The sequence below is a fragment of the Panthera uncia genome, chromosome C2 (genome assembly GCF_023721935.1).
Source record: "Panthera uncia isolate 11264 chromosome C2, Puncia_PCG_1.0, whole genome shotgun sequence".
Taxonomy (NCBI): Eukaryota; Metazoa; Chordata; class Mammalia; order Carnivora; family Felidae; genus Panthera; species Panthera uncia.
The window spans coordinates 11,065,149-11,076,821 of record NC_064810.1 but is presented as its reverse complement, the minus strand read 5'-3'; the positions used below and the strand labels follow the sequence as shown (position 1 = coordinate 11,076,821).

The 11,673-nt window shown below is 42.4% G+C and overlaps 1 protein-coding gene across 2 annotated transcripts in view; it reads left to right on the top strand.

Annotated features, from left to right (window-relative positions):
* The window catches only part of ITSN1 (intersectin 1), a 219,303-nt gene that overhangs the window by 9,950 nt on the left and 197,680 nt on the right, over positions 1-11,673 (top strand). The window lies entirely within an intron of this gene.

Here is an 11,673-nt window from a genome sequence, read left to right as displayed (position 1 = left end):
CACACACACACACACACACACACACACACACACAGGAGCGCAAGCGCATGCGCAAGCAGGGGAGGGGCAGAGAGAGAGAGAGAGAGAGAGAGAGAGAGAGGGAGACACAATCTGAAGCAGGCTCCAAGCTCAGAGCTGTCAGCACAGAGCCTGATGCAGGGCTCAAACTCATGAACTGCATGACCATGACCTGAGCCGAAGTCAGACACTCAACCAACTGAGCAACCCAGGCACCCCTAAATACAGATTTCTGGTAGAGATTTTCTGTTTACATTTTTTGGTGAAAAAAACTTCAAATATAGGGAACTGAATCCTTAAAATAGGTGTTTTATGGCTTGAGTGTCTATAGCTCTTCGCTTTGAGGAAGGTCTCATTTGTAAACCGCTGCTATTGTCTGTCCAAGCTGGTGTTTTAATTAGTATCAAAGGGAGGGAAATACTGCAGTAATTGTAACCTTACATTACTTCCTTAGTTCAATTAGTTTTAAACCACAGTCATTATCTGTTATCTTTAGTTGTTTTGGTCTCATTAGATGAAGTAATATTGCAGTTGTGATTCAGTATTTTAAAAAATAATGTTTTTTTTTTCTTCACTCCAAAAGCAATACATGTGTATTGAAGAAAACTTTTTTTTTTTTATTATTATTTTTGGGACAGAGAGAGACAGAGAATGAACGGGTGAGGGGCAGAGAGAGAGGGAGACACAGAATCAGAAACAGGCTCCAGGCTCCGAGCCGTCAGCCCAGAGCCTGACGCGGGGCTCGAACTCACGGACCGCGAGATCGTGACCTGGCTGAAGTCGGACGCTTAACCGACTGCGCCACCCAGGCGCCCCTGAAGAAAACTTTTGAAAAGAAAAAGAAAAACAAAAGTGGGCCTTTTCTCACTATCCAGCGATGACTATTCATACGCTGTGAGGGGTCAACCTGCTCAAATTTCTCAGGAAGTTCGGTGTGTGAGCTTCTCAGTCTGGGAGGCATGACAGCATGTTAGGGATCAGGGCACTGAAGATGGTCCGGGGATGGGGCAACCCAGGGTCTGTCAGACTACTCATTCGTGGCCCTGGGAGGATGCATGTTGCTGTTACTATACCTTCTAGTTCTTCAAGAGAGGCTGGAAATCCAGAAGTACGGCTTTAATATGAAATCTCCCAATTTTTATGTGGGCCACAATTTTTATAAACACACTGGGATTCAAGCAAAGCAGACCTACTAAGGGCTGACTTCAGTCATTGTCGCCTTACAAGTTTATAATCTCCGTACATACAGTTGTGTAGCCCGTTTTTCACTTAATATATTGGAATATATTCCAGGCCTCAGCAGCTTGCTGCTACTACCCTCCAGTGGTTTCCCCTGGCAGTGTGGACCTATTTTGTGTTCCCTCACCACGATTGGGTAAAACCATTTTTTAAAAATCTAAGTTTTATTTAACTTGCATTTTCCTACTACTACGAGTGAGTGTGAACATTTATCAAATGCGTATTGGCCCTTCTACAGATTTCCTTGATAACCAGCCACCTTGCTAGAACTCTGTGCTCCAGGGGTGTTTTGGTCATTTATTCCATATTTCTCAACATTTATCAACATAATATCATATACAGTTAGTACCACATTAGTCCTGCTAATTGGGCCTAATGGCGGGCATTATCCCCCAAACCTGAGCACACCTGTGACCCATTTGAAAGTACAGTAGTTGGAAAGTTCTGAGTTTGTTCGGTGAACATGGGCCATGTGCCCTGTGTCCTGGCATTGCTCTAGATGTCCAGCCTTGACCCAAGACAGAATCTCAGCTCTTTAAGATCTCACGGGTCTTAAATTTTTCATTTCTCTTGGGTTTTTCACATAGACCGATATTTATAAAAGACAATTTTTACTTCTGGAATGTGTAATTTATTTTTAGCTTGTATTATTGAGGTGAACTCCCCAAGTTCTAATCTCTTAAATTCAATTTAATTCTCTCAAGCTCTTTTAAACTCTAGACTCCTAGCAAAAGTCTAAAATGCACCTTATTTTGGTGATGAAAAAACTAAGTACCGGGACTCTGTGGTGGGAGTTTCTGTAGTGTCTGATCCAACACGAATCGCTTATCTGTCCTTTAACCAAACATCCGCTTCCTACCAACTTCTTCGTCCCCACAGATGGTGGAGAGGATTGAACGAGGTCTGGGAACCTGACCCAGGCTAGCCCAACCAGTGTTCCTTTCTTGGAAATTTGCAAATGGCCCCAAAAGAGAGGCGTTTGAGCTTCACATGCTCATGGCCACAAGGCTAAAACATTTGGGAGTCAAAGGCAGTTATGTTCTGTTGTCTGGGGAGAGAGAATGGTGGTTTGTAGATGGAGAGAATAAAGCACGTATCTGGAGAGACGCAGAAAGAGAAGAACGCTGCCTGAGTCTGATAGCTTTAAACCTTTTCTTCGTTGCTGTCTGGGGCTGGCTGCATTCCTGTTTCTGAGTTCTGTGAAATACTGCTGTACTCTCAATATCCCCCCTTCTTTCTCCTTTTGCAGAAGCCTAAGCCAGATGAGGTGGGTTACTGTTCATGTCATCAAGGATCCTTCTCATTCCCAGCACTGTATTCATTTTATAATACTACCTTGTCTCTTACATTTCTTCTGAGAAAGTTGTGAATTTTTCATTATTTTTTAACCATGTAACAATAACATGGGAAATTAAGGATTGCAGGAAACACAGAAGTACACAATTTAATTCAGGTAATCATGATTTTATTGGAAAGGTCATTTTGCAAATGTGGACGCCACTTCTCACCTCTTTTAAAACCAGTTCAGGGGCACCTGGGTGGCTCAGTCGGTTAAGCATAATCTCTCAGTTTGTGAGTTCGAGCCCTGCATCGGGCTCTGTGCTGATAGCTCAGAGACTGGAGCCCAGTTCAGGTTCTGTGTCTCCCTCTCCCTCTGCCCCTCCCTTGATCACACTGTGTCTCTCTCTCCCTCAAAATAAATAAACATTAAAAAAAAAAATTAAAAAAAAAAGCACACAAGAAAAACCAGTTCAGATCTTCAGCAGAGGGACAACAGGAAGGAAGAGATTTGGAATGTACTTCCAAATGTCCTAGAATTTCAGTGGTGTTATTTCCCTTCACATACAAATAGCATTTTGGCCTCATGCAAAAAATGATACTAGAGGTATTCACAATGGAAAGTATTGTCGTGTGTTCATGTAGGCGGTGAGTTTGATACCTGTTCAGGTGTGTTCTGGTCAAACCGCTGAAACAAGACTCTTGACTTTAATATCTAAATACCAAGAAAATGAATCACAGCTTGATTTACCTGGAAGTAGGCTTATCATAGATTAGCTTTCTGTCTCATGGTGATGTCATAAAAACTCAGTGCCAAGTTTAAGTAGTTCACTATTCTAAGAAGTTGGGTGGGGAGGGAAAAAAGAAAAGTGATAGAAAGGGAAGAAAAGGGTTGTAGTAGAGAAGGAAGACAAAATCCAGTGCTACAGTTTTCCTTATTTATAACTGTATTTGCTGATCTTTTTTATTTGCACGTGGAAGAAGCACAAACTGTCTTAAGAAAAAAAGAAAATCTATTGACTCACACACCTGTCAAGTCCAAAGGTTCTGATTGGCCTGGCTTGATCACATGCCCGAAGCAGTCCTCATGGCCAAGGGAATGTGGAGCTCTCATTGACTGTCCTGGGCTCTTGGGTCCATCAGTTGTTGAGACTGGTACCTAAATTCCTGGAATTAACCGAAGGAGGGAAAATGGGATCAACTGGGAGAAGAAGAGTGTTGGGCAGGAAAACACATGCCCAACACTCTCATCATAAATGATGATCATATGGAAGGGGACTGGTGGTAACCCCTTTTTTTCTTTAAATGACAGTCCCCCCCCCCACTTTTTTTTTAAGTTTGTTTATTTATCTCGAGAGAGAGAGGGGGAATGAGAATCCCAAGCAGGCTCTGTGCTGTCATCCCAGAGCCCAATGCTAACTAACTAATTTGACTAATCTCACTAACCATGAGATCATGACTTGAGTCTGAATCAAGAGTTGGATGCTTAACCAACTGAGTCACTCAGGTGCCCCTTGGCTACTTCCGTAATTGCAGATTTTCTCAGAGTTTTTCAGTGCCTAAGGTGTGTTGGCATTCTCTCTGGGCTCATACTGGGAGGCTTTTTAACTTATGCTCATCTGGAACTACTGGAAAAATATATAATGGAAAAGTTGGAGCTAGAAAGGGATATCCTTTCTTCAGCCATCTGCTTTTTAAATTTTTTTTTGTTAGACTTCAGGAAAGATAGCAACTTGACCTGTTTCAGAACGGGATGGGCCTATTTTTGAGATTTCTTGTTCTAAGAGACTGATGACGGTAGGTGGCAAGAGCTTATGATACCTTGAAAAATATGTTGCTCATATTTTTAAAATGCTATATAGCGTGATTTATTTCACATGTTCTGATTACAATACTTGCATCCAGAAACTGTAGTTCCTGGGGTCCTTCTTCTCTTTATCTCAAGTTCCTTTCCTCTTAGTTTTGTGACCTTCTGTACGCACCTGGGAACTCAGAGCGTGGCATTTCAGCTGTGTCCTGGCCCAGTGGTCCTTGCATCATCCCTATCCTGCAGACCTGCATTGCTAGACTGATGCAGCTGTGTTCCGTTTCCTGTGTTCGTGCTGGCAAAAGTCAGCTGAAGAGAAGCGTAGGAACTCGTGGACTTCCTTCTCCACTTAGCTGCGACCTGCAAAGTATTCTTTCTCAGCTTTCTCTCCATCCCTCACCACATTTGCCCTTTTCCTCAAGCTTCCTGGGAGGCATCTGAACCTTCACTTTCAGCAGTAATGCTGCCTCCTGTTTGGGCCTGCCGCCCACTTCCCAAGTAGCTTTTGTAAATCTGTCTTACTCACACTTGCTCTCTACTTCTTGCGATAAGAGGGAGAAGGAGGAGGTGGGTGTCTCCTTCCCTCCCCCCGGGTTCTAGATGCTGTTCTTTCCTGTTTCCTCTGAGACTTTGCGCCATTCTCTCGTGCTTGTTCCCCTCAGCCTTGCCACAGCTAGATCCCGCTTGACTGTCGTGTGCCAGGTGCTGGGGCAGGAGCCTGGACTACCCCAGTAGTGACAACTCCCTGTCCTCAATCTATTTATATTTTACTGGGACAGACAGAAATACGGAAAAAAACCCCACCGCACATAGATAGCTGATTTCCAGCTGTTGTATGTGCCATGATGAAAGCGTTCAGGAGTACCTAATCTAGTTTTAGAGTCCGGGGAAGATGGGGCATGCACTTGAGGTGTGAGCTATGCACAGGAGTCAATCAGGGAAGGGAAGGAAGTTGTTTCCCAGGCTGAGCAGGGCCCGTACCATGAAGGAGCACCGCACACTTGAGAGGAAGGCCACCGTAGCTGCTATTAGGGAACTGGGGGAGGAGGTGAGACCAGCCGGTGCGGGGCCTCATAGGCACGTAAAAAAGGCTTGGTGTCAATCCAGAAGCTCTGATCTGAATTAGGCTTGTTCTCTGACTTGTGTGCATTCCTCTGGCTCCTCCGCCCCTTCCATCACCTCCTGCTCCGCTTCTTCCCGTTGGTGCTGTACTCCCTCTGTTTCTTGGAGGAGTAGTTTTATGCTGGGTGTCTTTGCTCCTGTTACTTGTAGCGGGGTTCTGCCTCTGCCCCTCCATTGTTGGTTCCCATACACAGATTTCCGTCCATTTGTTTCTTGACCTTTCTGTGACTTTCGACACATTTCTTCTTCTTCTTCTTTTTTTTTCTTCTTAATTTTATTTAAGTAATGTCTACATCCAGTGTGAGGCTTGAACTCGAAAACCAGAGATCAAGAGTCCCGTGCTCTTCAGACTGAGCCAGCCAGGCGCCCCTTGGCCCATTTCTTCTTGAAAAACACTGTTCTACTTTGGCTTTCTCTGCCTTATACTCTGTGTTTTTCTTCTCCCTTACATCTAGGACTTCTTAGTCTCTTTTGAGGGCTCTTTACCTTGTATGTTGCTGTCTCTAGAGCTGTTACATCTACCGTCTTTTGACCCTCCACTGTCTTCCAGGACAGTCATCTCCCCTGTTGGAGTTTTAGCCACCATGAATAAATCCTGTTATCTGTGTATACCTGGAGTTCTGCCTCCCGAGTTCTAACCCTTTGCCTACAGCAATTATTTATTGAGTACCTGCTAAACATCAATAACCATGTTAGATGCTCTGTGGTATAATAAAAAAAAGTGTAGTTGGTCTTTCTCCCTGGTTCCAGACACAGAGCTCTGGAAACCTTTGGAATTTCCTGAGTGGTGGGAGTGTCTTTGTTATTCAAAATTAGCCTCTTTAGATTTTACCTGAGTTTATGCTAATGAAGTGACTTTTAGCCCCTTACCCCCCAACAAGGGAGAGGGACTGGAAATTGAGTTTAATCACGTGGGCAGTGATTTAATTAGTCATGTCTCATAAAGCCCCTTATAAATATGCCAGGATGGTGAGGTTTGGTGAACATTTAGATGTGTAGATGGGTAGGCACAATATTCCACAGAGGAGGAGAGGGCATGGATGCTCTTCAACTCCCCTCAGCCATACTTTGCCCTGAGTCTCTTCCATTTAGTTGTCCCAGAGTTGTATCCTTCATAATAAAACTAATCATAAGTGTGATGAAGTTTTGGGGTGATGGTGGGGTGGTCCAGAGCTGACGGCCAAGAAAGAGTTCTTGAAGACGTCTTTGGTGCAAAAAGGTGATTTTATTAAAGCACGGGGACAGAACCCATGGACAGGAAGAGCTGCACTGGGGTCCTGACAGGTAGTTCATTGTATATTCTCTGGATGGGAGCGGGTCAGGGATAGAGTGAGTCTCTAAGGTAGTTTGGAAGCAAGGTTTCCAGCACCTTGAGGGACTAGCTGTTGCTAGGGAAACACCATTTATTACCGTTTAATAAAACCTCAGTCATGAGACCCTTCAGATACATATCGGGGGGTGGGGCATAAGCTTGGAGTATGAGCGCCAGCATATATCTTGGGGTAGTTGAGATAAGGGAAGTAGACTTACAGGATCCTCAGATCCTGGAGGTTGGGATAATGTTAAGCTAAGATTCTCTTTTGCCCCCTAGCAAAGTGTCGTCATCTAGGCTGCTGAGCTCCTAGAGGGCGGTCACTCTGCCCTTGTCAAGGACTTGTCAGTGGGCTATAGGCAGTAAGGGAATTTAATTTTTCATTTGCCTTAGTTTCCCCACATCACCATGGCAAGCACTTAAACCCCTTCCCTTTGTTCTTGGGGAGCCAGGGATGTCTGAGGAATATCACACATATTCCACTCCGGGGGGAGGGGGCAGTGCTGTTAGTCTGTATTTTGCCCTCAGCTAGCGCCACACTCCCTCATCAGGTATAGTGCTTTCCTAAGATTGGTGAGTAGTTCTAACAAATTACTGAACCTGGGGGAGGGTGGCGGTTGTGGGAACCCCCAAATTTGTAGTCTTCCTGCAGAAGTGCTGGTACTGTAGGGGCTACTTAAGACTTGTGGCTGGTGTCTGAAACGGGACTGAGCCCTTTACCTGTGGGATCTGTACTAATTCCAGGTAGATAGAGTCAGAATCAAATTTTAGGACACTCAGTGGAAATCAGAGAGCTGTTGTTAGAACTGATCACCTGGCTGTGGAGCATCTCAATCTCTCTGTATGGAATAGACTCAGTACCTGTCTATAAACCAGATAGGTGGACAGATGGTTGCAATGTATCCATGCAAGCTGACAGCCTGGACCTTTTCTCTCTGATTCTGAAGTTGGTTGCTGCATTCTGTCAATTCTTCTGCCCCTGGAACATCTTTTGGTTTCATCTCTTTCTCTCTGTGTCCATCGCTGTTGTCTTAGCCCCGATTTCATCATTTTTCACGTTACCACTTGGCTGTTACTGACTGGTCGGGCTTCTAGTTATTGGGGACCTCACGGAGCTTTATGTGGGTTGTGTTTTTAAATGTATCACTGTTTGCCAGATTAGAAATTAAAATTGAGAAATGTACAAAGTATTTTATTAATGTATTGAAAATACCTGTAATAAACCCACCGCGTGCTTACATAAATAACAGATTTTTTATGAAAACTGTTTTACAAAAGAAAAAAATAATTTAGTGAGAAGAGAGCATCGTTTTACATTTTTGCAAACCTCTTTTAAAGTCTGGCTTAATAGAAGACAGCTGGCTTTTCATATCTTCTCCTGCAGTCAGTTGGTTGCGAAATGTTGTTTTGGTTGAAGTAGTTGAAAGAAATCTGGCCTTACACAGATATGTAGTTGGAAAAGCCAGGAGCCTTTTGATGGCATTTTCAGAAAATTGTGGTTATTCTTTGATACCATACCAAAATTTGACACTGCTAGTTTCTTAAGGTTAGTGGCAATGCGGAATCTGAAATTATGTTAGTGAATTTTTCATACTCCGTTACAAAAACATCTATAGTCCATCCTGCTGTTTGAATGACATTTTACACCTTTGTGATTTTGTAACATCATGTGTTGGTCATTCGGAAAATATTAATTCACTGATTTATGTAGATCTTGCAAATGTTGATATGTTTCATTGAATAATACTACTTTAACATCCCATTTGTTAGTATTACCACCCATCTTATTGGAAAAACTTCTCAATGCTAAGAAGTCTAACTCAAAATGACAGATACTAGTTTTCCAAATTCAAAATTTTTGCTCAAAAGCTTAACTTTTATCATTCGCCAAGTTACTATCCGTTTTTCTTGAAGCAATAGGCTCATTTCATTTTTGAGAAACCACCTGCCAAATACTTAAGTCTGAATAAACATAGTTTTTCTGTTGTTTTGCTAAGTAAAAACTGTGTTCCATGAAAAAAGTGCCTAATTCAGCTTGCAACTCATTTGCACAACTGTGTTTTCTTAAGACATCGGTTGTAGTCTGTGTGCCATAGGGATACTTTATGATTACTTCCCTTTTTATTTTTATTTTTATTTATTTTTTATTTTATTTTTTTTCTTAATGTTTTTATTTATTTTTGAGACAGAGAGAGACAGAGCATGAGCAGGGAAGGGGCAGAGAGAGAGGGAGACACAGAATCGGAAGCAGGCTCCAGGCTCTGAGCCATCAGCACAGAGCCTAATATGGGGCTCGAACTCACAGACTGTGAGATCATGACCTGAGCCAAAGTTGGACGCTCAACCGACTGAGCCACCCAGGTGCCCCTGATTACTTCCCTTTTAGTCATACAAATAATAAACACATTTATTCAAGGGTTGAGATTTAATAGTTATCATTCCTAATGACTTATCAAGGACCTTCTGAAGCAAAACTGATTTTTTTTTTGAGATAGAGAACACGAGTTGGGGGGAGGGGCAGAGAGAGAGGGAGCGAGAACCCCAAGCAGGCTCCACAGGTCAGCGCGGAGCCCGATATGGGGCTTGAACTCACGCACCGTGAGTGAGATCATGACCTGAACCAAAGTTGGATGCTCAAATGACTGAGCCACCCAGGCGCCCCCTGATTTTATTTAACGTGTGTGTGGCAGTGAGGAATACGTAACCACCAGTACAGTTTGGTGCCACTGCTAAGGTGGCAGCAGTTTACCCAGCCTTGTTGTTGTGTCACTGCAAGTATAAACACAATGAAAATAATGTCTGGGTACCATTATGGTCATAGTTTTGGCCTTTTGGACCCTTTGAAATGGTCTTGGGAACTCCAGAGACCCAGGAACCACCTTGAGAATTCCTACCTTATAAAATTTAAACCTTTTTGCCAAGTTTATTTTTTTATTATTTTTTAAAAACTTAAAGTTTTTTTATGTTTATTTTTTGACAGAGCAAACCAGGGAGGGGCAGAGAGAAAGGGAGAGAGAGAGAATCCCAAGCAGGCTTCACATTGCCAGCACAGAGCCCTACATGGGGTTCCGTCTCATGAACCGTGAGATCATGACCCAAGCCGAAATCAGGAGTCAGATGCTTAAACGACTGAGCCACCCAGATGCCCCAAGAGGAAAGCACTTTACATTCCTCTTGTGGACTTAAATGTATTCGTGTTAGTGTATTGCATGTTGAACCTTCATACCTCTAATTAAATGAAACATGTCAGCAAATAGGTGGTAGGATATATATAGAGAGAGCCTCCAGCAGAGCCTTCTGCTGTGTCAGATGTAAGATTATACTTAGGTCTGGCCCAAGGAATAAACTAATTTTCCTTTATAAGTATACAAATGGCACCTGTTTTCCTAATCAGGAGACTCTCCTGGTATCATCTAGATTTTGGGTTATATGCAGTTGAGTTCATCAGATAAGTGACCTGTAGGTAAGTAATCAGAGTTGCTCTTAGCTTTTATAGAATTTGCTTTAGAATGCCTTCTGGTATTATCTGACTCACACCCATGACTTCACACATACACAGGAATGTTTACTGAGTACCTGTCATGTCTCATGTGTTTGGCAAGAAGCTTTCCCTATGTCCTGTCTAAAATTGGTTTTCTGTAAAGCTGTGAGATAGATGGTAAATACCCTTATGTTACAGATGAGAAAACAACCTCAATTTGCTATCATTTGTCATAATGAAAACATTCCAAAGGACACATTGGGTAGCTGAACTTAAATAAAAAATTCTTGAATTACCACAAAAGTAGATAAGAGTATTACAACATTATGAAATGAAATTTGGTATAAATGAGCATTTATCATGATTTCAGGGCTTTAGTCTACCTTTTAATTCTAAAAGGAGCAGGGATTGTCTGTAAAGGATTTTTTAAATACAACCTAAAGTTCTTTCACATTCTGAGGGCCCATAACTCTAGACAGGTATAGCAATGCTGGATTCATTAGGCGGTCATGCGTGTAATTATTCCTCAGAAAATGAAATCTATAAACTCTAACATTGTGCTTATATTGGTTTTGTTATGAAATACGTTACCTTTTAGATTTCTTCTCAAGTTTGAGATTTAGTTTACAAAACCACTAACTGGTATATAATTATATTGGAAATTTGAATTAGAAGGGCCTTTAGGCCCTGGCTTTGCTGGTAACTGTAACTAACCTCTTATAATTGCTGTCAAGATGTGATCTAGACACCCTTGGAAATAGACAGTTGAGTCATAGTATCCTGAATAGTCTTTTGTCAGATTCAAAAATGTTAGAAAAGATCTAAATTGGAATGATAAAATGGCATTCACCCATCTGGTTTTGGGTTTACTTCTTTGTGACATTTCTAAACCTGATTTTTTTTTTTTTTAAGGTTTTATTTTTTTTTGAGAGAGATGGAGAGAGAACACACTCGAACAGGGGAGGAACCTACTCACCGTGAGATCATGAACTGAGCCGAAATCAAGAGTCAGCCACTCAACCGACTGAGCCACCCAGGTGCCCCCCTAAATCTGATTAAGAGGCAAGTTCTAGGGGTACCTGGGTGGCTTGGTCGATTAAGCATCTGACTCTTGATTTCAGCTCAGGTCATGATCCCCCAGGGTCATGGGATGGAGCCCCAGTCAGGCTTTGCGCTGAGTGTGGAGCTTGCTTAAGATTCTCTCTCTCCTTCTCTGTCCCTCTCCCCCATGCTCGTGTGTGCTCGCTCTCTTTCTCTGTGTCTCTCTTAAAAAAAAAAAAAAAAAAAAAAGATTTGTACAGACAGTGGAGAGCTGGAACTTGAAAGTGACATATCAAAATGTAGCTACTAACATTTTAAGTCCTGAGTTATGTAACTGTGCAAGATTTATTGTTATTTCCTGATTGTACAGCAAAG